The sequence below is a fragment of the Stenella coeruleoalba genome (assembly GCF_951394435.1).
Source record: "Stenella coeruleoalba genome assembly, contig: scaffold_92, whole genome shotgun sequence".
Classification (NCBI taxonomy): domain Eukaryota; kingdom Metazoa; phylum Chordata; class Mammalia; order Artiodactyla; family Delphinidae; genus Stenella; species Stenella coeruleoalba.
In genome coordinates, this window is record NW_027645961.1 from 361,493 (window position 1) to 388,882 (window position 27,390).

General features: G+C 43.8%; 1 long non-coding RNA gene across 1 annotated transcript in view; it reads right to left on the reverse strand.

Moving 5' to 3' along the window:
* Positions 1 to 6,105: 6,105 nt before the first annotated feature.
* Positions 6,106 to 27,390, reverse strand: part of LOC307181430 — a 629,793-nt gene continuing 608,508 nt past the window's right edge. Inside the window, exon 3 of the long non-coding RNA XR_013826760.1 lies at positions 6,106 to 6,186. This is a non-coding gene — a long non-coding RNA (uncharacterized lncRNA). The remainder of the gene's footprint in view (positions 6,187 to 27,390) is intronic.

Here is a 27,390-nt window from a genome sequence, read left to right on the forward strand (position 1 = left end):
TTGCTTAAGGGTAAAGGTGAGTTGGGGTGCTGCATAAAACCAGAGATTGAAATGAGCACAGATAAAGTTCCTTAAGCCAAATATGGAATAGACAAGAGCTACTCCTTGCTCAACGAAATGGACTCAACACCCCATATTAAACGCCTAAGAATGTACCTGACTAGTAAGTATCTTAAAACCTATGGATTGCTATGTCTCCGAAAGAGAATCAAGCATGTGTACAGGGGCATAAACGCAGCAGTGATAGGATTGGAGAGGTTCGGTGAGCAAATGAAGACCCTTTGAAGTCATATTGCATGGTACCCATTCCACGGGTTTCAACTACCCAGGTTTAAGGTATTCTTCCTTCAGGTAAAACATGCATGTGGTACCTAGAGTATGATCAACCATGTGATCGGGAGACGTGTTCAAATATGTCTCAGTTTTCCTCCCCTGGTACTCGGGTGCAACATTCCAGACGCTTTACTAACACTCTCCCCACTTGGAGAGTCAGTCCCTTTAACCTCCTGTTTGGCCCAGTTTGCAATTTCTGCGGAAGATGAACAGGAATAGTGAGAACCAATGAGAGGCTAGCTGGAGGTGTCTGGACGGGCAAATTTAACTCTCATTTCCCACCAGGAAGAGGAATTAACCAAAGGCTCAGCGTGCCGTACCGGAACCAGCTTAGGGCCTGATGCCATCCTGCGGTGTTGCCGCCAGCTCAAAAGAAAGCGAGTTGAAGAAAGGAGCTCAGGGGCACTGTAATTCACAAACCTGCAGAGTTATAAATGACAGCTATCATCCAAAAATAGACTGAAGTAAGGCTGCCAAGAGGACTTGAAAGTGGGGCAGAATTGCAGGAAACCGATTTCAGGAGGTAGACTGGAATTGCATTGAAAGCATAGGAAAAGAGGCAGAACGTCCACAATGATGCACTTGGCCAAAAAGGGCGTATGCGTTTTTTCCTGAATATATTCAGGAAAAAACGCATACGCCCTTTTTGGCCAACCAAGCAAGCTTGCAAAGGAAATCTGCACTACAATGAAGTCTCACTTCCCCCTGGTCAAAAGGGCCATCTGAAAAAAGTGTAAAATCCAGAAAGGCAGGACAGGCCATGGAGAACTGGGAGCCTTGTTATGCTGATGAGCGGGATGTAAATTGCCAACAGACACTCGGTAGAAGTGTATGGTGTTTCCTGAAACATCGAAAAAACAAAGCAACAGAGCCTAGGGCACTGCCACTTATGGTCCTATAGCTTAGGGAAATTAAAATCAAAAAGACACAGCCACCCCAAAGTTTGGGACGCCTCTGTTTACAAGAACCTCGTTTACAGTACAAGTTCAACATCGCAGAAAGTGAAAAATGGATAAAGAAGTTGTGGTATTTACTTACAAAGCAATATCACTCAGCAATGAAATCTATGTCATCAGGCCCTTAGCATCACAATGAGTGGATTCAGGTATGATGATTCTAACTGAAATAAGTCACACAGAAAAAGAAACATCATAAGATATCAGTAATACACGGAATGTAAACTTGGCTACACAGGAACTGAATTACAGAACAGAACAGGGTCTCAAATTTAGAAAACCAACTTATGCTTGCTTAAGGGTAAAGGTGAGTTGGGGTGCTGCATAAAACCAGAGATTGAAATGAGCACAGATAAAGTTCCTTAAGTCAAATATGGAATAGACAAGAGCTACTCCTTGGTCAACGAAATGGACTCAACACCGCATATTAAACGCCTAAGAATGTACCTGACTAGTAAGTATCGTAAAACCTATGGATTGCTATGTCTCCAAAAGAGAATCAAGCATGTGTACAGGGGCATAAACACAGCAGTGATAGGATTGGAGAGGTTCGGTGAGCAAATGAAGACCCTTTGAAGTCATATTGCATGGTACCCATTCCACGGGTCTCAACTCTCCAGGTTTAAGGTATTCTTCCTTCAGCTAAAACATGCATGTGGAACCCAAGTATGATCAACCATGTGAACGGGAGACGTGTTCAAATATGTCTCAGTTTTCCTCCCCTGGTACTCGGGTGCAACATTCCAGACGCTTTACTAACACTCTCCCCACTTGGAGAGTCAGCGCCTTTAACCTCCTGTTTGGCCCAGTTTGCAATTTCTGCGGAAGATGAACAGGAATAGCGAGAACCAATGAGAGGCTAGCTGGAGGTGTCTGGACGGGCAAATTTAACTCTCATTTCCCACCAGGAAGAGGAAATAACCAAAGGCTCAGCGTGCCGTACCGGAACCACATTAGGGCCTGAAGCCATCCTGCGGTGTTGCGGCCAGCTCAAAAGAAAGCGAGTTGAAGAAAGGAGCTCAGGGGTACTGTAATTCACAAACCTGCAGAGTTATAAATGACAGCTATCGTCCAAAAATAGACTGAAGTAAGGCTGCCAAGAGGACTTGATAGCAGGGCAGAATTGCAGGAAACCGATTTCAGGAGGTAGACTGGAATTGCATTGAAAACATAGGAAAAGAGGCAGAACGTCCACAATGATGCACTTGGCCAAAAAGGGCGTATGCGTTTTTTCCTGAATATATTCAGGAAAAAACGCATACGCCCTTTTTGGCCAACCAAGCAAGCTTGCAAAGGAAATCTGCACTACAATGAAGTCTCACTTCCCCCCGGTCAAAAGGGCCATCTGAAAAAAGTGTAAAATCCAGAAAGGCAGGACAGGCCATGGAGAACTGGGAGCCTTGTTATGCTGATGGGCGGGATGTAAATTGCCAACAGACACTCGGGAGAAGTGTATGGTGTTTCCTGAAACATCTAAAAAACAAAGCAACAGAGCCTAGGGCACTGCCACTTATGGTCCTATAGCTTAGGGAAATTAAAATCAAAAAGACACAGCCACCCCAAAGTTTGGGACCCCTCTGTTTACAAGAACCTCGTTTACAGTACAAGTTCAACATCGCAGAAAGTGAAAAATGGATAAAGAAGTTGTGGTATTTACTTACAAAGCAATATCACTCAGCAATGAAATCTATGTAATCAGGCCCTTAGCATCACAATGAGTGGATTCAGGTATGATGATTCTAAATGAAATAAGTCACACAGAAAAAGAAACATCATAAGATATCAGTAATACACGGAATGTAAACTTGGCTACACAGGAACTGAATTACAGAACAGAACAGGGTCTCAAATTTAGAAAACCAACTTATGCTTGCTTAAGGGTAAAGGTGAGTTGGGGTGCTGCATAAAACCAGAGATTTAAATGAGCACAGATAAAGTTCCTTAAGTCAAATATGGAATAGACAAGAGCTACCCCTTGCTCAACGAAATGGACCTAACACCGCATATTAAACACCTAAGAATGTACCTGACTAGTAAGTATCGTAAAACCTATGGATTGCTATGTCTCCAAAAGAGAATCAAGCATGTGTACAGGGGCATAAACGCAGCAGTGATAGGATTGGAGAGGTTCGGTGAGCAAATGAAGACCCTTTGAAGTCATATTGCATGGTACCCATTACACGGGTCTCAACTCTCCAGGTTTAAGGTATTCTTCCTTCAGCTAAAACATGCATGTGGAACCCAAGTATGATCAACCATGTGAATGGGAGACGTGTTCAAATATGTCTCAGTTTTCCTCCCCTGGAACTCGGGTGCAACATTCCAGACGCTTTACTAACACTCTCCCCACTTGGAGAGTCAGCGCCTTTAACCTCCTGTTTGGCCGAGTTTGCAATTTCTGCGGAAGATGAACAGGAATAGCGAGAACCAATGAGAGGCTAGCTGGAGGTGTCTGGACGGGCAAATTTAACTCTCATTTCCCACCAGGAAGAGGAAATAACCAAAGGCTCAACGTGCCGTACTGGAACCATATTAGGGCCTGAAGCCATCCTGCGGTGTTGCGGCCAGCTCAAAAGAAAGCGAGTTGAAGAAAGGAGCTCAGGGGCACTGTAATTCACAAACCTGCAGAGTTATAAATGACAGCTATCGTCCAAAAATAGACTGAAGTAAGGCTGCCAAGAGGACTTGAAAGCGGGGCAGAATTGCAGGAAACCGATTTCAGGAGGTAGACTGGAATTGCATTGAAAGCATAGGAAAAGAGGCAGAACGTCCACAATGATGCACTTGGCCAAAAAGGGCGTATGTGTTTTTTCCTGAATATATTCAGGAAAAAACGCATACGCCCTTTTTGGCCAACCAAGCAAGCTTGCAAAGGAAATCTGCACTACAATGAAGTCTCACATCCCCCTGGTCAAAAGGGCCATCTGAAAAAAGTGTAAAATCCAGAAAGGCAGGACAGGCCATGGAGAACTGGGAGCCTTGTTATGCTGATGAGCGGGATGTAAATTGCCAACAGACACTCGGTAGAAGTGTATGGTGTTTCCTGAAACATCGAAAAAACAAAGCAACAGAGCCTAGGGCACTGCCACTTATGGTCCTATAGCTTAGGGAAATTAAAATCAAAAAGACACAGCCACCCCAAAGTTTGGGACGCCTCTGTTTACAAGAACCTCGTTTACAGTACAAGTTCAACATCGCAGAAAGTGAAAAATGGATAAAGAAGTTGTGGTATTTACTTACAAAGCAATATCACTCAGCAATGAAATCTATGTCATCAGGCCCTTAGCATCACAATGAGTGGATTCAGGTATGATGATTCTAACTGAAATAAGTCACACAGAAAAAGAAACATCATAAGATATCAGTAATACACGGAATGTAAACTTGGCTACACAGGAACTGAATTACAGAACAGAACAGGGTCTCAAATTTAGAAAACCAACTTATGCTTGCTTAAGGGTAAAGGTGAGTTGGGGTGCTGCATAAAACCAGAGATTGAAATGAGCACAGATAAAGTTCCTTAAGTCAAATATGGAATAGACAAGAGCTACTCCTTGGTCAACGAAATGGACTCAACACCGCATATTAAACGCCTAAGAATGTACCTGACTAGTAAGTATCGTAAAACCTATGGATTGCTATGTCTCCAAAAGAGAATCAAGCATGTGTACAGGGGCATAAACACAGCAGTGATAGGATTGGAGAGGTTCGGTGAGCAAATGAAGACCCTTTGAAGTCATATTGCATGGTACCCATTCCACGGGTCTCAACTCTCCAGGTTTAAGGTATTCTTCCTTCAGCTAAAACATGCATGTGGAACCCAAGTATGATCAACCATGTGAACGGGAGACGTGTTCAAATATGTCTCAGTTTTCCTCCCCTGGTACTCGGGTGCAACATTCCAGACGCTTTACTAACACTCTCCCCACTTGGAGAGTCAGCGCCTTTAACCTCCTGTTTGGCCCAGTTTGCAATTTCTGCGGAAGATGAACAGGAATAGCGAGAACCAATGAGAGGCTAGCTGGAGGTGTCTGGACGGGCAAATTTAACTCTCATTTCCCACCAGGAAGAGGAAATAACCAAAGGCTCAGCGTGCCGTACCGGAACCACATTAGGGCCTGAAGCCATCCTGCGGTGTTGCGGCCAGCTCAAAAGAAAGCGAGTTGAAGAAAGGAGCTCAGGGGTACTGTAATTCACAAACCTGCAGAGTTATAAATGACAGCTATCGTCCAAAAATAGACTGAAGTAAGGCTGCCAAGAGGACTTGATAGCAGGGCAGAATTGCAGGAAACCGATTTCAGGAGGTAGACTGGAATTGCATTGAAAACATAGGAAAAGAGGCAGAACGTCCACAATGATGCACTTGGCCAAAAAGGGCGTATGCGTTTTTTCCTGAATATATTCAGGAAAAAACGCATATGCCCTTTTTGGCCAACCAAGCAAGCTTGCAAAGGAAATCTGCACTACAATGAAGTCTCACTTCCCCCCGGTCAAAAGGGCCATCTGAAAAAAGTGTAAAATCCAGAAAGGCAGGACAGGCCATGGAGAACTGGGAGCCTTGTTATGCTGATGGGCGGGATGTAAATTGCCAACAGACACTTGGGAGAAGTGTATGGTGTTTCCTGAAACATCTAAAAAACAAAGCAACAGAGCCTAGGGCACTGCCACTTATGGTCCTATAGCTTAGGGAAATTAAAATCAAAAAGACACAGCCACCCCAAAGTTTGGGACCCCTCTGTTTACAAGAACCTCGTTTACAGTACAAGTTCAACATCGCAGAAAGTGAAAAATGGATAAAGAAGTTGTGGTATTTACTTACAAAGCAATATCACTCAGCAATGAAATCTATGTAATCAGGCCCTTAGCATCACAATGAGTGGATTCAGGTATGATGATTCTAAATGAAATAAGTCACACAGAAAAAGAAACATCATAAGATATCAGTAATACACGGAATGTAAACTTGGCTACACAGGAACTGAATTACAGAACAGAACAGGGTCTCAAATTTAGAAAACCAACTTATGCTTGCTTAAGGGTAAAGGTGAGTTGGGGTGCTGCATAAAACCAGAGATTTAAATGAGCACAGATAAAGTTCCTTAAGTCAAATATGGAATAGACAAGAGCTACCCCTTGCTCAACGAAATGGACCTAACACCGCATATTAAACACCTAAGAATGTACCTGACTAGTAAGTATCGTAAAACCTATGGATTGCTATGTCTCCAAAAGAGAATCAAGCATGTGTACAGGGGCATAAACGCAGCAGTGATAGGATTGGAGAGGTTCGGTGAGCAAATGAAGACCCTTTGAAGTCATATTGCATGGTACCCATTACACGGGTCTCAACTCTCCAGGTTTAAGGTATTCTTCCTTCAGCTAAAACATGCATGTGGAACCCAAGTATGATCAACCATGTGAATGGGAGACGTGTTCAAATATGTCTCAGTTTTCCTCCCCTGGAACTCGGGTGCAACATTCCAGACGCTTTACTAACACTCTCCCCACTTGGAGAGTCAGCGCCTTTAACCTCCTGTTTGGCCGAGTTTGCAATTTCTGCGGAAGATGAACAGGAATAGCGAGAACCAATGAGAGGCTAGCTGGAGGTGTCTGGACGGGCAAATTTAACTCTCATTTCCCACCAGGAAGAGGAAATAACCAAAGGCTCAACGTGCCGTACTGGAACCATATTAGGGCCTGAAGCCATCCTGCGGTGTTGCGGCCAGCTCAAAAGAAAGCGAGTTGAAGAAAGGAGCTCAGGGGCACTGTAATTCACAAACCTGCAGAGTTATAAATGACAGCTATCGTCCAAAAATAGACTGAAGTAAGGCTGCCAAGAGGACTTGAAAGCGGGGCAGAATTGCAGGAAACCGATTTCAGGAGGTAGACTGGAATTGCATTGAAAGCATAGGAAAAGAGGCAGAACGTCCACAATGATGCACTTGGCCAAAAAGGGCGTATGTGTTTTTTCCTGAATATATTCAGGAAAAAACGCATACGCCCTTTTTGGCCAACAAAGCAAGCTTGCAAAGGAAATCTGCACTACAATGAAGTCTCACTTCCCCCTGGTCAAAAGGGCCATCTGAAAAAAGTGTAAAATCCAGAAAGGCAGGACAGGCCATGGAGAACTGGGAGCCTTGTTATGCTGATGGGCGGGATGTAAATTGCCAACAACCACTCGGGAGAAGTGTATGGTGTTTCCTGAAACATCTAAAAAACAAAGCAACAGAACCTAGGGCACTTCCACTTATGGTCCTATAGCTTAGGGAAATTAAAATCAAAAAGACACAGCCACCCCAAAGTTTGGAACGGCTCTGTTTACAAGAACGTCGTTTACAGTACAAGTTCAACATCGCAGAAAGTGAAAAATGGATAAAGAATTTGTGGTATTTACTTACAAAGCAATATCACTCAGCAATGAAATCTGTGTCATCAGGCCCTTAGCAGCACAATGAGTGGATTCAGGTATGATGATTCTAACTGAAATAAGTCACACAGAAAAAGAAACATAATAAGATATCAGTAATACACGGAATGGAAACTTGGCTACACAGGAACTGAATTACAGAACAGAACAGGGTCTCAAATTTAGAAAAACAACTTATGCTTGCTTAAGGGTAAAGGTGAGTTGGGGTGCTGCATAAAACCAGAGATTGAAATGAGCACAGATAAAGTTCCTTAAGCCAAATATGGAATAGACAAGAGCTACTCCTTGCTCAACGAAATGGACTCAACACCCCATATTAAACGCCTAAGAATGTACCTGACTAGTAAGTATCTTAAAACCTATGGATTGCTATGTCTCCGAAAGAGAATCAAGCATGTGTACAGGGGCATAAACGCAGCAGTGATAGGATTGGAGAGGTTCGGTGAGCAAATGAAGACCCTTTGAAGTCATATTGCATGGTACCCATTCCACGGGTTTCAACTACCCAGGTTTAAGGTATTCTTCCTTCAGCTAAAACATGCATGTGGTACCTAGAGTATGATCAACCATGTGATCGGGAGACGTGTTCAAATATGTCTCAGTTTTCCTCCCCTGGTACTCGGGTGCAACATTCCAGACGCTTTACTAACACTCTCCCCACTTGGAGAGTCAGTCCCTTTAACCTCCTGTTTGGCCCAGTTTGCAATTTCTGCGGAAGATGAACAGGAATAGCGAGAACCAATGAGAGGCTAGCTGGAGGTGTCTGGACGGGCAAATTTAACTCTCATTTCCCACCAGGAAGAGGAATTAACCAAAGGCTCAGCATGCCGGGCCGGAACCAGCTTAGGGCCTGATGCCATCCTGCGGTGTTGCCGCCAGCTCAAAAGAAAGCGAGTTGAAGAAAGGAGCTCAGGGGCACTGTAATTCACAAACCTGCAGAGTTATAAATGACAGCTATCATCCAAAAATAGACTGAAGTAAGGCTGCCAAGAGGACTTGAAAGCGGGGCAGAATTGCAGGAAACCGATTTCAGGAGGTAGACTGGAATTGCATTGAAAGCATAGGAAAAGAGGCAGAACGTCCACAATGATGCACTTGGCCAAAAAGGGCGTATGCGTTTTTTCCTGAATATATTCAGGAAAAAACGCATACGCCCTTTTTGGCCAACCAAGCAAGCTTGCAAAGGAAATCTGCACTACAATGAAGTCTCACTTCCCCCTGGTCAAAAGGGCCATCTGAAAAAAGTGTAAAATCCAGAAAGGCAGGACAGGCCATGGAGAACTGGGAGCCTTGTTATGCTGATGGGCGGGATGTAAATTGCCAACAGACACTCGGGAGAAGTGTATGGTGTTTCCTGAAACATCGAAAAAACAAAGCAACAGAGCCTAGGGCACTGCCACTTATGGTCCTATAGCTTAGGGAAATTAAAATCAAAAAGACACAGCCACCCCAAAGTTTGGGACGCCTCTGTTTACAAGAACCTCGTTTACAGTACAAGTTCAACATCGCAGAAAGTGAAAAATGGATAAAGAAGTTGTGGTATTTACTTACAAAGCAATATCACTCAGCAATGAAATCTATGTCATCAGGCCCTTAGCATCACAATGAGTGGATTCAGGTATGATGATTCTAACTGAAATAAGTCACACAGAAAAAGAAACATCATAAGATATCAGTAATACACGGAATGTAAACTTGGCTACACAGGAACTGAATTACAGAACAGAACAGGGTCTCAAATTTAGAAAACCAACTTATGCTTGCTTAAGGGTAAAGGTGAGTTGGGGTGCTGCATAAAACCAGAGATTGAAATGAGCACAGATAAAGTTCCTTAAGTCAAATATGGAATAGACAAGAGCTACTCCTTGCTCAACGAAATGGACTCAACACCGCATATTAAACGCCTAAGAATGTACCTGACTAGTAAGTATCGTAAAACCTATGGATTGCTATGTCTCCAAAAGAGAATCAAGCATGTGTACAGGGGCATAAACACAGCAGTGATAGGATTGGAGAGGTTTGGTGAGCAAATGAAGACCCTTTGAAGTCATATTGCATGGTACCCATTCCACGGGTCTCAACTCTCCAGGTTTAAGGTATTCTTCCTTCAGCTAAAACATGCATGTGGAACCCAAGTATGATCAACCATGTGAACGGGAGACGTGTTCAAATATGTCTCAGTTTTCCTCCCCTGGTACTCGGGTGCAACATTCCAGACGCTTTACTAACACTCTCCCCACTTGGAGAGTCAGCGCCTTTAACCTCCTGTTTGGCCCAGTTTGCAATTTCTGCGGAAGATGATCAGGAATAGCGAGAACCAATGAGAGGCTAGCTGGAGGTGTCTGGACGGGCAAATTTAACTCTCATTTCCCACCAGGAAGAGGAAATAACCAAAGGCTCAGCATGCCGTACCGGAACCAGATTAGGGCCTGAAGCCATCCTGCGGTGTTGCGGCCAGCTCAAAAGAAAGCGAGTTGAAGAAAGGAGCTCAGGGGCACTGTAATTCACAAACCTGCAGAGTTATAAATGACAGCTATCGTCCAAAAATAGACTGAAGTAAGGCTGCCAAGAGGACTTGAAAGCGGGGCAGAATTGCAGGAAACCGATTTCAGGAGGTAGACTGGAATTGCATTGAAAGCATAGGAAAAGAGGCAGAATGTCCACAATGATGCACTTGGCCAAAAAGGGCATATGCGTTTTTTCATGAATATATTCAGGAAAAAACGCATATGCCCTTTTTGGCCAACCAAGCAAGCTTGCAAAGGAAATCTGCACTACAATGAAGTCTCACTTCCCCCCGGTCAAAAGGGCCATCTGAAAAAAGTGTAAAATCCAGAAAGGCAGGACAGGCCATGGAGAACTGGGAGCCTTGTTATGCTGATGGGCGGGATGTAAATTGCCAACAACCACTCGGGAGAAGTGTATGGTGTTTCCTGAAACATCTAAAAAACAAAGCAACAGAACCTAGGGCACTTCCACTTATGGTCCTATAGCTTAGGGAAATTAAAATCAAAAAGACACAGCCACCCCAAAGTTTGGAACGGCTCTGTTTACAAGAACCTCATTTACAGTACAAGTTCAACATCGCAGAAAGTGAAAAATGGATAAAGAAGTTGTGGTATTTACTTACAAAGCAATATCACTCAGCAATGACATCTGTGTCATCAGGCCCTTAGCAGCACAATGAGTGGATTCAGGTATGATGATTCTAACTGAAGTAAGTCACACAGAAAAAGAAACATCATAAGATATCAGTAATACACGGAATGTAAACTTGGCTACACAGGAACTGAATTACAGAACAGAACAGGGTCTCAAATTTAGAAAACCAACTTATGCTTGCTTAAGGGTAAAGGTGAGTTGGGGTGCTGCATAAAACCAGAGATTGAAATGAGCACAGATAAAGTTCCTTAAGCCAAATATGGAATAGACAAGAGCTACTCCTTGCTCAACGAAATGGACTCAACACCGCATATTAAACGCCTAAGAATGTACCTGACTAGTAAGTATCTTAAAACCTATGGATTGCTATGTCTCCGAAAGAGAATCAAGCATGTGTACAGGGGCATAAACGCAGCAGTGATAGGATTGGAGAGGTTTGGTGAGCAAATGAAGACCCTTTGAAGTCATATTGCATGGTACCCATTACACGGGTCTTAACTCTCCAGGTTTAAGGTATTCTTCCTTCAGCTAAAACATGCATGTGGAACCCAAGTATGATCCACCATGTGAACGGGAGACGTGTTCAAATATGTCTCAGTTTTCCTCCCCTGGTACTCGGGTGCAACATTCCAGACGCTTTACTAACACTCTCCCCACTTGGAGAGTCAGCGCCTTTAACCTCCTGTTTGGCCCAGTTTGCAATTTCTGCGGAAGATGAACAGGAATAGCGAGAACCAATGAGAGGCTAGCTGGAGGTGTCTGGACGGGCAAATTTAACTCTCATTTCCCACCAGGAAGAGGAATTAACCAAAGGCTCAGCATGCCGGGCCGGAACCATATTAGGGCCTGAAGCCATCCTGCGGTGTTGCGGCCAGGTCACAAGAAAGCGAGTTGAAGAAAGGAGCTCAGGGACACTGTAATTCACAAACCTGCAGAGTTATAAATGACAGCTATCGTCCAAAAATAGACTGAAGTAAGGCTGCCAAGAGGACTTGAAAGCGGGGCAGAATTGCAGGAAACCGATTTCAGGAGGTAGACTGGAATTGCATTGAAAGCATAGGAAAAGAGGCAGAACGTCCACAATGATGCACTTGGCCAAAAAGGGCGTATGCGTTTTTTCCTGAATATATTCAGGAAAAAACGCATACGCCCTTTTTGGCCAACCAAGCAAGCTTGCAAAGGAAATCTGCACTACAATGAAGTCTCACTTCCCCCCGGTCAAAAGGGCCATCTGAAAAAAGTGTAAAATCCAGAAAGGCAGGACAGGCCATGGAGAACTGGGAGCCTTGTTATGCTGATGGGCGGGATGTAAATTGCCAACAACCACTCGGGAGAAGTGTATGGTGTTTCCTGAAACATCTAAAAAACAAAGCAACAGAACCTAGGGCACTTCCACTTATGGTCCTATAGCTTAGGGAAATTAAAATCAAAAAGACACAGCCACCCCAAAGTTTGGGACGCCTCTGTTTACAAGAACCTCGTTTACAGTACAAGTTCAACATCGCAGAAAGTGAAAAATGGATAAAGAAGTTGTGGTATTTACTTACAAAGCAATATCACTCAGCAATGAAATCTGTGTCATCAGGCCCTTAGCAGCACAATGAGTGGATTCAGGTATGATGATTCTAACTGAAGTAAGTCACACAGAAAAAGAAACATCATAAGATATCACTAATACACGGAATGTAAACTTGGCTACACAGGAACTGAATTACAGAACAGAACAGGGTCTCAAATTTAGAAAACCAACTTATGCTTGCTTAAGGGGAAAGGTGAGTTGGGGTGCTGCATAAAACCAGAGATTGAAATGAGCACAGATAAAGTTCCTTAAGCCAAATATGGAATAGACAAGAGCTACTCCTTGCTCAACGAAATGGACTCAACATCGCATATTAAACGCCTAAGAATGTACCTGACTAGAAAGTATCTTAAAACCTATAGATTGCTATGTCTCCGAAAGAGAATCAAGCATGTGTACAGGGGCATAAACGCAGCAGTGATAGGATTGGAGAGGTTCGGTGAGCAAATGAAGACCCTTTGAAGTCATATTGCATGGTACCCATTCCACGGGTTTCAACTACCCAGGTTTTAGGTATTCTTCCTTCAGCTAAAACATGCATGTGGAACCCAGAGTATGATCAACCATGTGATCGGGAGACGTGTTCAAATATGTCTCAGTTTTCCTCCCCTGGTACTCGGGTGCAACATTCCAGACGCTTTACTAACACTCTCCCCACTTGGAGAGTCAGTCCCTTTAACCTCCTGTTTGGCACAGTTTGCAATTTCTGCGGAAGATGAACAGGAATAGCGAGAACCAATGAGAGGCTAGCTGGAGGTGTCTGGACGGGCAAATTTAACTCTCATTTCGCACCAGGAGGAGGAAATAACCAAAGGCTCAGCGTGCCGTGCCAGAACCAGATTAGGGCCTGAAGCCATCCTGCGGTGTTGCGGCCAGGTCACAAGAAAGCGAGTTGAAGAAAGGAGCTCAGGGGCACTGTAATGCACAAACCTGCAGAGTTATAAATGACAGCTATCGTCCAAAAATAGACTGAAGTAAGGCTGCCAAGAGGACTTGAAAGCGGGGCAGAATTGCAGGAAACCGATTTCAGGAGGTAGACTGGAATTGCATTGAAAGCATAGGAAAAGAGGCAGAACGTCCACAATGATGCACTTGGCCAAAAAGGGCGTATGCGTTTTTTCCTGAATATATTCAGGAAAAAACGCATACGCCCTTTTTGGCCAACCAAGCAAGCTTGCGAGGGAAATCTGCACTACAATGAAGTCTCACTTCCCCCCGGTCAAAAGGGCCATCTGAAAAAAGTGTAAAATCCAGAAAGGCAGGACAGGCCATGGAGAACTGGGAGCCTTGTTATGCTGATGGGCGGGATGTAAATTGCCAACAACCACTCGGGAGAAGTGTATGGTGTTTCCTGAAACATCTAAAAAACAAAGCAACAGAACCTAGGGCACTTCCACTTATGGTCCTATAGCTTAGGGAAATTAAAATCAAAAAGACACAGCCACCCCAAAGTTTGGAACGGCTCTGTTTACAAGAACCTCGTTTACAGTACAAGTTCAACATCGCAGAAAGTGAAAAATGGATAAAGAAGTTGTGGTATTTACTTACAAAGCAATATCACTCAGCAATGAAATCTGTGTCATCAGGCCCTTAGCAGCACAATGAGTGGATTCAGGTATGATGATTCTAACTGAAATAAGTCACACAGAAAAAGAAACATCATAAGATATCAGTAATACACAGAATGTAAACTTGGCTACAGAGGAACTGAATTACAGAACAGAACAGGGTCTCAAATTTAGAAAACCAACTTATGCTTGCTTAAGGGTAAAGGTGAGTTGGGGTGCTGCATAAAACCAGAGATTGAAATGAGCACAGATAAAGTTCCTTAAGCCAAATATGGAATAGACAAGAGCTACTCCTTGCTCAACGAAATGGACTCAACACCCCATATTAAACGCCTAAGAATGTACCTGACTAGTAAGTATCTTAAAACCTATGGATTGCTATGTCTCCAAAAGAGAATCAAGCATGTGTACAGGGGCATAAACGCAGCAGTGATAGGATTGGAGAGGTTCGGTGAGCAAATGAAGACCCTTTGAAGTCATATTGCATGGTACCCATTCCACGGGTTTCAACTACCCAGGTTTAAGGTATTCTTCCTTCAGCTAAAACATGCATGTGGAACCTAGAGTATGATCAACCATGTGATCGGGAGACGTGTTCAAATATGTCTCAGTTTTCCTCCCCTGGTACTCGAGTGCAACATTCCAGACGCTTTACTAACACTCTCCCCACTTGGAGAGTCAGTCCCTTTAACCTCCTGTTTGGCCCAGTTTGCAATTTCTGCGGAAGATGAACAGGAATAGCGAGAACCAATGAGAGGCTAGCTGGAGGTGTCTGGACCGGCAAATTTAACTCTCATTTCCCACCAGGAAAAGGAAATAACCAAAGGCTCAGCGTGCCGTGCCGGAACCAGATTAGGGCCTGAAGCCATCCTGCGGTGTTGCGGCCAGGTCACAAGAAAGCGAGTTGAAGAAAGGAGCTCAGGGGAACTGTAATTCACAAACCTGCAGAGTTATAAATGACAGCTATCGTCCAAAAATAGACTGAAGTAAGGCTGCCAAGAGGACTTGAAAGCGGGGCAGAATTGCAGGAAACCGATTTCAGGAGGTAGACTGGAATTGCATTGAAAGCATAGGAAAAGAGGCAGAACGTCCACAATGATGCACTTGGCCAAAAAGGGCGTATGCGTTTTTTCCTGAATATATTCAGGAAAAAAAGCATACGCCCTTTTTGGCCAACCAAGCAAGCTTGCAAAGGAAATCTGCACTACAATGAAGTCTCACTTCCCCCCGGTCAAAAGGGCCATCTGAAAAAAGTGTAAAATCCAGAAAGGCAGGACAGGCCATGGAGAACTGGGAGCCTTGTTATGCTGATGGGCGGGATGTAAATTGCCAACAACCACTCGGGAGAAGTGTATGGTGTTTCTTGAAACATCTAAAAAGCAAAGCAACAGAGCCTAGGGCACTGCCACTTATGGTCCTATAGCTTAGGGAAATTAAAATCAAAAAGACACAGCCACCCCAAAGTTTGGGACGCCTCTGTTTACAAGAACCTCGTTTACAGTACAAGTTCAACATCGCAGAAAGTGAAAAATGGATAAAGAAGTTGTGGTATTTACTTACAAAGCAATATCACTCAGCAATGAAATCTGTGTCATCAGGCCCTTAGCATCACAATGAGTGGCTTCAGGTATGATGATTCTAACTGAAATAAGTCACACAGAAAAGAAACATCATAAGATATCAGTAATACACGGAATGTAAACTTGGCTACACAGGAACTGAATTACAGAACAGAACAGGGTCTCAAATTTAGAAAACCAACTTATGCTTGCTTAAGGGTAAAGGTGAGTTGGGGTGCTTCATAAAACCAGAGATTGAAATGAGCACAGATAAAGTTCCTTAAGTCAAATATGGAATAGACAAGAGCTACTCCTTGCTCAACGAAATGGACTCAACACCGCATATTAAACGCCTAAGAATGTACCTGACTAGTAAGTATCGTAAAACCTATGGATTGCTATGTCTCCAAAAGAGAATCAAGCATGTGTACAGGGGCATAAACGCAGCAGTGATAGGATTGGAGAGGTTCGGTGAGCAAATGAAGACCCTTTGAAGTCATATTGCATGGTACCCATTACACGGGTCTCAACTCTCCAGGTTTAAGGTATTCTTCCTTCAGCTAAAACATGCATGTGGAACCCAAGTATGATCAACCATGTGAACGGGAGACGTGTTCAAATATGTCTCAGTTTTCCTCCCCTGGTACTCGGGTGCAACATTCCAGACGCTTTACTAACACTCTCCCCACTTGGAGAGTCAGCGCCTTTAACCTCCTGTTTGGCCCAGTTTGCAATTTCTGCGGAAGATGAACAGGAATAGCGAGAAACAATGAGAGGCTAGCTGGAGGTGTCTGGACGGGCAAATTTAACTCTCATTTCCTACCAGGAAGAGGAAATAACCAAAGGCTCAGCGTGCCGTACCGGAACCAGATTAGGGCCTGAAGCCATCCTGCGGTGTTGCGGCCAGCTCAAAAGAAAGCGAGTTGAAGAAAGGAGCTCAGGGGCACTGTAATTCACAAACCTGCAGAGTTATAAATGACAGCTATCGTCCAAAAATAGACTGAAGTAAGGCTGCCAAGAGGACTTGAAAGCGGGGCAGAATTGCAGGAAACCGATTTCAGGAGGTAGACTGGAATTGCATTGAAAGCATAGGAAAAGAGGCAGAACGTCCACAATGATGCACTTGGCCAAAAAGGGCGTATGCGTTTTTTCCTGAATATATTCAGGAAAAAACGCATACGCCCTTTTTGGCCAACCAAGCAAGCTTGCAAAGGAAATCTGCACTACAATGAAGTCTCACTTCCCCCCGGTCAAAAGGGCCATCTGAAAAAAGGGTAAAATCCAGAAAGGCAGGACAGGCCATGGAGAACTGGGAGCCTTGTTATGCTGATGGGCGGGATGTAAATTGCCAACAGACACTCGGGAGAAGTGTATGGTGTTTCCTGAAACATCTAAAAAACAAAGCAACAGAGCCTAGGGCACTGCCACTTATGGTCCTATAGCTTAGGGAAATTAAAATCAAAAAGACACAGCCACCCCAAAGTTTGGGACGCCTCTGTTTACAAGAACCTCGTTTACAGTACAAGTTCAACATCGCAGAAAGTGAAAAATGGATAAAGAAGTTGTGGTATTTACTTACAAAGCAATATCACTCAGCAATGACATCTGTGTCATCAGGCCCTTAGCAGCACAATGAGTGGATTCAGGTATGATGATTCTAACTGAAGTAAGTCACACAGAAAAAGAAACATCATAAGATATCAGTAATACACGGAATGTAAACTTGGCTACACAGGAACTGAATTACAGAACAGAACAGGGTCTCAAATTTAGAAAACCAACTTATGCTTGCTTAAGGGTAAAGGTGAGTTGGGGTGCTGCATAAAACCAGAGATTGAAATGAGCACAGATAAAGTTCCTTAAGTCAAATATGGAATAGACAAGAGCTACTCCTTGCTCAACGAAATGGACTCAACACCGCATATTAAACGCCTAAGAATGTACCTGACTAGTAAGTATCTTAAAACCTATGGATTGCTATGTCTCCGAAAGAGAATCAAGCATGTGTACAGGGGCATAAACGCAGCAGTGATAGGATTGGAGAGGTTCGGTGAGCAAATGAAGACCCTTTGAAGTCATATTGCATGGTACCCATTACACGGGTGTTAACTCTCCAGGTTTAAGGTATTCTTCCTTCAGGTAGAACATGCATGTGGAACCCAAGTATGATCAACCATGTGAACGGGAGACGTGTTCAAATATGTCTCAGTTTTCCTCCCCTGGTACTCGGGTGCAACATTCCAGACGCTTTACTAACACTCTCCCCACTTGGAGAGTCAGCGCCTTTAACCTCCTGTTTGGCCCAGTTTGCAATTTCTGCGGAAGATGAACAGGAATAGCGAGAACCAATGAGAGACTAGCTGGAGGTGTCTAGACGGGCAAATTTAACTCTCATTTCCCACCAGGAAAAGGAAATAACCAAAGGCTCAGCGTGCCGTGCCGGAACCAGATTAGGGCCTGAAGCCATCCTGCGGTGTTGCGGCCAGGTCACAAGAAAGCGAGTTGAAGAAAGGAGCTCAGGGGCACTGTAATTCACAAACCTGCAGAGTTATAAATGACAGCTATCGTCCAAAAATAGACTGAAGTAAGGCTGCCAAGAGGACTTGAAAGCGGGGCAGAATTGCAGGAAACCGATTTCAGGAGGTAGACTGGAATTGCATTGAAAGCATAGGAAAAGAGGCAGAACGTCCACAATGATGCACTTGGCCAAAAAGGGCGTATGCGTTTTTTCCTGAATATATTCAGGAAAAAACGCATACGCCCTTTTTGGCCAACCAAGCAAGCTTGCAAAGGAAATCTGCACTACAATGAAGTCTCACTTCCCCCTGGTCAAAAGGGCCATCCGAAAAAAGTGTAAAATCCAGAAAGGCAACAGGCCATTGAGAACTGGGAGCCTTGTTATGCTGATGGGCGGGATGTAAATTGCCAACAGACACTTGGGAGAAGTGTATGGTGTTTCCTGAAACATCTAAAAAACAAAGCAACAGAGCCTAGGGCACTGCCACTTATGGTCCTATAGCTTAGGGAAAATAAATCAAAAAGACACAGCCACCCCAAAGTTTGGAACGGCTCTGTTTACAAGAACCTCGTTTACAGTACAAGTTCAACATCGCAGAAAGTGAAAAATGGATAAAGAACTTGTTGTACTTACGTACAATGCAGTATCACTCAGCAATGAAATCTATGTCATCAGACCCATAGCAGCATAATGAGTAGATTCAGGTACGATGATTCTAACTGAAATAAGTCACACAGAAAAAGAAACATCATAAGATATCACTAATGCACGGAATGTAAACTTGGCTACACAGGAACTGAATTCCAAAACAGAACAGGTTCTCAAATTTAGAAAACCAACTTATGCTTGCTTAAGGGGAAAGGTGAGTTGGGTTGCTGCATAAAACCAGAGATTGAAATGAGCACAGATAAAGTTCCTTAATTCAAATATGGAATAGACAAGAGCTACTCCTTGCTCAACGAAATGGACTCAACACCGCATATTAAACGCCTAAGAATGTACCTGACTAGTAAGTATCTTAAAACCTATGGATTGCTATGTCTCCGAAAGAGAATCAAGCATGTGTACAGGGGCATAAACGCAGCAGTGATAGGATTGGAGAGGTTTGGTGAGCAAATGAAGACTCTTTGAAGTCATATTGCATGGTACCCATTCCACGGGTTTCAACTACCCAGGTTTTAGGTATTCTTCCTTCAGCTAAAACATGCATGTGGAACCCAGAGTATGATCAACCATGTGATCGGGAGACGTGTTCAAATATGTCTCAGTTTTCCTCCCCTGGTACTCGGGTGCAACATTCCAGACGCTTTACTAACACTCTCCCCACTTGGAGAGTCAGCGCCTTTAACCTCCTGTTTGGCACAGTTTGCAATTTCTGCGGAAGATGAACAGGAATAGCGAGAACCAATGAGAGGCTAGCTGGAGGTGTCTGGACGGGCAAATTTAACTCTCATTTCCCACCAGGAAGAGGAAATAACCAAAGGCTCAGTGTGCCGTACCGGAACCAGATTAGGGCCTGAAGCCATCCTGCGGTGTTGCGGCCAGGTCACAAGAAAGCGAGTTGAAGAAAGGAGCTCAGGGGCACTGTAATTCACAAACCTGCAGAGTTATAAATGACAGCTATCGTCCAAAAATAGACTGAAGTAAGGCTGCCAAGAGGACTTGAAAGCGGGGCAGAATTGCAGGAAACCGATTTCAGGAGGTAGACTGGAATTGCATTGAAAGCATAGGAAAAGAGGCAGAACGTCCACAATGATGCACTTGGCCAAAAAGGGCGTATGCGTTTTTTCCTGAATATATTCAGGAAAAAACGCATACGCCCTTTTTGGCCAACCAAGCAAGCTTGCAAAGGAAATCTGCACTACAATGAAGTCTCACTTCCCCCCGGTCAAAAGGGCCATCTGAAAAAAGTGTAAAATCCAGAAAGGCAGGACAGGCCATGGAGAACTGGGAGCCTTGTTATGCTGATGGGCGGGATGTAAATTGCCAACAACCACTCGGGAGAAGTGTATGGTGTTTCCTGAAACATCTAAAAAACAAAGCAACAGAACCTAGGGCACTTCCACTTATGGTCCTATAGCTTAGGGAAATTAAAATCAAAAAGACACAGCCACCCCAAAGTTTGGAACGGCTCTGTTTACAAGAACCTCGTTTACAGTACAAGTTCAACATCGCAGAAAGTGAAAAATGGATAAAGAAGTTGTGGTATTTACTTACAAAGCAATATCACTCAGCAATGAAATCTGTGTCATCAGGCCCTTAGCAGCACAATGAGTGGATTCAGGTATGATGATTCTAACTGAAATAAGTCACACAGAAAAAGAAACATCATAAGATATCAGTAATACACGGAATGGAAACTTGGCTACAGAGGAACTGAATTACAGAACAGAACAGGGTCTCAAATTTAGAAAACCAACTTATGCTTGCTTAAGGGGAAAGGTGAGTTGGGTTGCTGCATAAAACCAGAGATTGAAATGAGCACAGATAAAGTTCCTTAAGCCAAATATGGAATAGACAAGAGCTACTCCTTGCTCAACGAAATGGACTCAACACCGCATATTAAACATCTAAGAATGTACCTGACTAGTAAGTATCTTAAAACCTATGGATTGCTATGTCTCCGAAAGAGAATCAAGCATGTGTACAGGGGCATAAACGCAGCAGTGATAGGATTGGAGAGGTTCGGTGAGCAAATGAAGACCCTTTGAAGTCATATTGCATGGTACCCATTCCACGGGTTTCAACTACCCAGGTTTTAGGTATTCTTCCTTCAGATAAAACATGCAGGTGGAACCCAGAGTATGATCAACCATGTGATCGGGAGACGTGTTCAAATATGTCTCAGTTTTCCTCCCCTGGTACTTGGGTGCAACATTCCAGACGCTTTACTAACACTCTCCCCACTTGGAGAGTCAGCGCCTTTAACCTCCTGTTTGGCACAGTTTGCAATTTCTGCGGAAGATGAACAGGAATAGCGAGAACCAATGAGAGGCTATCTGGAGGTGTCTGGACGGGCAAATTTAACTCTCATTTCCCACCAGGAAGAGGAAATAACCAAAGGCTCAGCGTGCCGTACCGGAACCAGATTAGGGCCTGAAGCCATCCTGCGGTGTTGTGGCCAGGTCACAAGAAAGCGAGTTGAAGAAAGGAGCTCAGGGGCACTGTAATTCACAAACCTGCAGAGTTATAAATGACAGCTATCGTCCAAAAATAGACTGAAGTAAGGCTGCCAAGAGGACTTGAAAGCGGGGCAGAATTGCAGGAAACCGATTTCAGGAGGTAGAATGGAATTGCATTGAAAGCATAGGAAAAGAGGCAGAACGTCCACAATGATACACTTGGCCAAAAAGGGCGTATGCGTTTTTTCCTGAATATATTCAGGAAAAAACGCATACGCCCTTTTTGGCCAACCAAGCAAGCTTGCAAAGGAAATCTGCACTACAATGAAGTCTCACTTCCCCCCGGTCAAAAGGGCCATCTGAAAAAAGTGTAAAATCCAGAAAGGCAGGACAGGCCATGGAGAACTGGGAGCCTTGTTATGCTGATGGGCGGGATGTAAATTGCCAACAACCACTCGGGAGAAGTGTATGGTGTTTCCTGAAACATCTAAAAAACAAAGCAACAGAACCTAGGGCACTTCCACTTATGGTCCTATAGCTTAGGGAAATTAAAATCAAAAAGACACAGCCACCCCAAAGTTTGGAACGGCTCTGTTTACAAGAACCTCGTTTACAGTACAAGTTCAACATCGCAGAAAGTGAAAAATGGATAAAGAAGTTGTGGTATTTACTTACAAAGCAATATCACTCAGCAATGAAATCTGTGTCATCAGGCCCTTAGCAGCACAATGAGTGGATTCAGGTATGATGATTCTAACTGAAGTAAGTCACACAGAAAAAGAAACATCATAAGATATCAGTAATACACGGAATGTAAACTTGGCTACACAGGAACTGAATTACAGAACAGAACAGGGTCTCAAATTTAGAAAACCAACTTATGCTTGCTTAAGGGGAAAGGTGAGTTGGGGTGCTGCATAAAACCAGAGATTGAAATGAGCACAGATAAAGTTCCTTAAGCCAAATATGGAATAGACAAGAGCTACTCCTTGCTCAACGAAATGGACTCAACACCGCATATTAAACGTCTAAGAATGTACCTGACTAGTAAGTATCTTAAAACCTATGGATTGCTATGTCTCCGAAAGAGAATCAAGCATGTGTACAGGGGCATAAACGCAGCAGTGATAGGATTGGAGAGGTTCGGTGAGCAAATGAAGACCCTTTGAAGTCATATTGCATGGTACCCATTCCACGGGTTTCAACTACCCAGGTTTAAGGTATTCTTCCTTCAGGTAAAACATGCATGTGGAACCCAAGTATGATCAACCATGTGAACGGGAGACGTGTTCAAATATGTCTCAGTTTTCCTCGCCTGGTACTCGGGTGCAACATTCCAGACGCTTTACTAACACTCTCCCCACTTGGAGAGTCAGCGCCTTTAACCTCCTGTTTGGCCCAGTTTGCAATTTCTGCGGAAGATGAACAGGAATAGCGAGAACCAATGAGAGGCTAGCTGGAGGTGTCTGGACGAGCAAATTTAACTCTCATTTCCCACCAGGAAGAGGAAATAACCAAAGGCTCAGCGTGCCGTACCGGAACCAGATTAGGGCCTGAAGCCATCCTGCGGTGTTGCGGCCAGCTCAAAAGAAAGCGAGTTGAAGAAAGGAGCTCAGGGGTACTGTAATTAACAAACCTGCAGAGTTATAAATGACAGCTATCGTCCAAAAATAGACTGAAGTAAGGCTGCCAAGAGGACTTGATAGCAGGGCAGAATTGCAGGAAACCGATTTCAGGAGGTAGACTGGAATTGCATTGAAAACATAGGAAAAGAGGCAGAACGTCCACAATGATGCACTTGGCCAAAAAGGGCGTATGCGTTTTTTCCTGAATATATTCAGGAAAAAACGCATACGCCCTTTTTGGCCAACCAAGCAAGCTTGCAAAGGAAATCTGCACTACAATGAAGTCTCACTTCCCCCCGGTCAAAAGGGCCATCTGAAAAAAGAGTAAAATCCAGAAAGGCAGGACAGGCCATGGAGAACTGGGAGCCTTGTTATGCTGATGGGCGGGATGTAAATTGCCAACAACCACTCGGGAGAAGTGTATGGTGTTTCCTGAAACATCTAAAAAACAAAGCAACAGAGCCTAGGGCACTGCCACTTATGGTCCTATAGCTTAGGGAAATTAAAATCAAAAAGACACTGCCACCCCAAAGTTTGGGACGCCTCTGTTTACAAGAACCTCGTTTACAGTACAAGTTCAACATCGCAGAAAGTGAAAAATGGATAAAGAAGTTGTGGTATTTACTTACAAAGCAATATCACTCAGCAATGAAATCTATGTCATCAGGCCCTTAGCATCACAATGAGTGGCTTCAGGTATGATGATTCTAACTGAAATAAGTCACACAGAAAAAGAAACATCATAAGATATCAGTAATACACGGAATGTAAACTTGGCTACACAGGAACTGCATTCCAAAACAGAACAGGGTCTCAAATTTAGAAAACCAACTTATGCTTGCTTAAGGGTAAAGGTGAGTTGGGGTGCTGCATAAAACCAGAGATTGAAATGAGCACAGATAAAGTTCCTTAAGCCAAATATGGAATAGACAAGAGCTACTCCTTGCTCAACGAAATGGACTCAACACCCCATATTAAACGCCTAAGAATGTTCCTGACTTGTAAGTATCTTAAAACCTATGGATTGCTATGTCTCCGAAAGAGAATCAAGCATGTGTACAGGGGCATAAACGCAGCAGTGATAGGATTGGAGAGGTTCGGTGAGCAAATGAAGACCCTTTGAAGTCATATTGCATGGTACCCATTCCACGGGTTTCAACTACCCAGGTTTAAGGTATTCTTCCTTCAGGTAAAACATGCATGTGGAACCCAAGTATGATCAACCATGTGAACGGGAGACGTGTTCAAATATGTCTCAGTTTTCCTCCCCTGGTACTCGGGTGCAACATTCCAGACGCTTTACTAACACTCTCCCCACTTGGAGAGTCAGCGCCTTTAACCTCCTGTTTGGCCCAGTTTGCAATTTCTGCGGAAGATGAACAGGAATAGCGAGAACCAATGAGAGGCTAGCTGGAGGTGTCTGGACGGGCAAATTTAACTCTCATTTCCCACCAGGAAGAGGAAATAACCAAAGGCTCAGCGTGCCGTACCGGAACCAGATTAGGGCCTGAAGCCATCCTGCGGTGTTGCGGCCAGCTCAAAAGAAAGCGAGTTGAAGAAAGGAGCTCAGGGGTACTGTAATTCACAAACCTGCAGAGTTATAAATGACAGCTATCGTCCAAAAATAGACTGAAGTAAGGCTGCCAAGAGGACTTGATAGCAGGGCAGAATTGCAGGAAACCGATTTCAGGAGGTAGACTGGAATTGCATTGAAAACATACGAAAAGAGGCAGAACGTCCACAATGATGCACTTGGCCAAAAAGGGCGTATGCGTTTTTTCCTGAATATATTCAGGAAAAAACGCATACGCCCTTTTTGGCCAACCAAGCAAGCTTGCAAAGGAAATCTGCACTACAATGAAGTCTCACTTCCCCCCGGTCAAAAGGGCCATCTGAAAAAAGTGTAAAATCCAGAAAGGCAGGACAGGCCATGGAGAACTGGGAGCCTTGTTATGCTGATGGGCGGGATGTAAATTGCCAACAGACACTCGGTAGAAGTGTATGGTGTTTCCTGAAACATCGAAAAAACAAAGCAACAGAGCCTAGGGCACTGCCACTTATGGTCCTATAGCTTAGGGAAATTAAAATCAAAAAGACACAGCCACCCCAAAGTTTGGGACCCCTCTGTTTACAAGAACCTCGTTTACAGTACAAGTTCAACATCGCAGAAAGTGAAAAATGGATAAAGAAGTTGTGGTATTTACTTACAAAGCAATATCACTCAGCAATGAAATCTGTGTCATCAGGCCCTTAGCATCACAATGAGTGGATTCAGGTATGATGATTCTAACTGAAATAAGTCACACAGAAAAAGAAACATCATAAGATATCAGTAATACACGGAATGGAAACTTGGCTACACAGGAACTGAATTACAGAACAGAACAGGGTCTCAAATTTAGAAAACCAACTTATGCTTGCTTAAGGGTAAAGGTGAGTTGGGGTGCTGCATAAAACCAGAGATTGAAATGAGCACAGATAAAGTTCCTTAAGTCAAATATGGAATAGACAAGAGCTACTCCTTGCTCAACGAAATGGACTCAACACCGCATATTAAACGCCTAAGAATGTACCTGACTAGTAAGTATCGTAAAACCTATGGATTGCTATGTCTCCAAAAGAGAATCAAGCATGTGTACAGGGGCATAAACGCAGCAGTGATAGGATTGGAGAGGTTCGGTGAGCAAATGAAGACCCTTTGAAGTCATATTGCATGGTACCCATTACACGGGTCTCAACTCTCCAGGTTTAAGGTATTCTTCCTTCAGCTAAAACATGCATGTGGAACCCAAGTATGATCAACCATGTGAATGGGAGACGTGTTCAAATATGTCTCAGTTTTCCTCCCCTGGAACTCGGGTGCAACATTCCAGACGCTTTACTAACACTCTCCCCACTTGGAGAGTCAGCGCCTTTAACCTCCTGTTTGGCCGAGTTTGCAATTTCCGCGGAAGATGAACAGGAATAGCGAGAACCAATGAGAGGCTAGCTGGAGGTGTCTGGACGGGCAAATTTAACTCTCATTTCCCACCAGGAAGAGGAAATAACCAAAGGCTCAACGTGCCGTACTGGAACCATATTAGGGCCTGAAGCCATCCTGCGGTGTTGCGGCCAGCTCAAAAGAAAGCGAGTTGAAGAAAGGAGCTCAGGGGCACTGTAATTCACAAACCTGCAGAGTTATAAATGACAGCTATCGTCCAAAAATAGACTGAAGTAAGGCTGCCAAGAGGACTTGAAAGCGGGGCAGAATTGCAGGAAACCGATTTCAGGAGGTAGACTGGAATTGCATTGAAAGCATAGGAAAAGAGGCAGAACGTCCACAATGATGCACTTGGCCAAAAAGGGCGTATGTGTTTTTTCCTGAATATATTCAGGAAAAAACGCATACGCCCTTTTTGGCCAACCAAGCAAGCTTGCAAAGGAAATCTGCACTACAATGAAGTCTCACTTCCCCCTGGTCAAAAGGGCCATCTGAAAAAAGTGTAAAATCCAGAAAGGCAGGACAGGCCATGGAGAACTGGGAGCCTTGTTATGCTGATGGGCGGGATGTAAATTGCCAACAACCACTCGGGAAAAGTGTATGGTGTTTCCTGAAACATCTAAAAAACAAAGCAACAGAACCTAGGGCACTTCCACTTATGGTCCTATAGCTTAGGGAAATTAAAATCAAAAAGACACAGCCACCCCAAAGTTTGGAACGGCTCTGTTTACAAGAACCTCGTTTACAGTACAAGTTCAACATCGCAGAAAGTGAAAAATGGATAAAGAATTTGTGGTATTTACTTACAAAGCAATATCACTCAGCAATGAAATCTGTGTCATCAGGCCCTTAGCAGCACAATGAGTGGATTCAGGTATGATGATTCTAACTGAAATAAGTCACACAGAAAAAGAAACATAATAAGATATCAGTAATACACGGAATGGAAACTTGGCTACACAGGAACTGAATTACAGAACAGAACAGGGTCTCAAATTTAGAAAAACAACTTATGCTTGCTTAAGGGTAAAGGTGAGTTGGGGTGCTGCATAAAACCAGAGATTGAAATGAGCACAGATAAAGTTCCTTAAGCCAAATATGGAATAGACAAGAGCTACTCCTTGCTCAACGAAATGGACTCAACACCCCATATTAAACGCCTAAGAATGTACCTGACTAGTAAGTATCTTAAAACCTATGGATTGCTATGTCTCCGAAAGAGAATCAAGCATGTGTACAGGGGCATAAATGCAGCAGTGATAGGATTGGAGAGGTTCGGTGAGCAAATGAAGACCCTTTGAAGTCATATTGCATGGTACCCATTCCACGGGTTTCAACTACCCAGGTTTAAGGTATTCTTCCTTCAGCTAAAACATGCATGTGGTACCAAGAGTATGATCAACCATGTGATCGGGAGACGTGTTCAAATATGTCTCAGTTTTCCTCCCCTGGTACTCGGGTGCAACATTCCAGACGCTTTACTAACACTCTCCCCACTTGGAGAGTCAGTCCCTTTAACCTCCTGTTTGGCCCAGTTTGCAATTTCTGCAGAAGATGAACA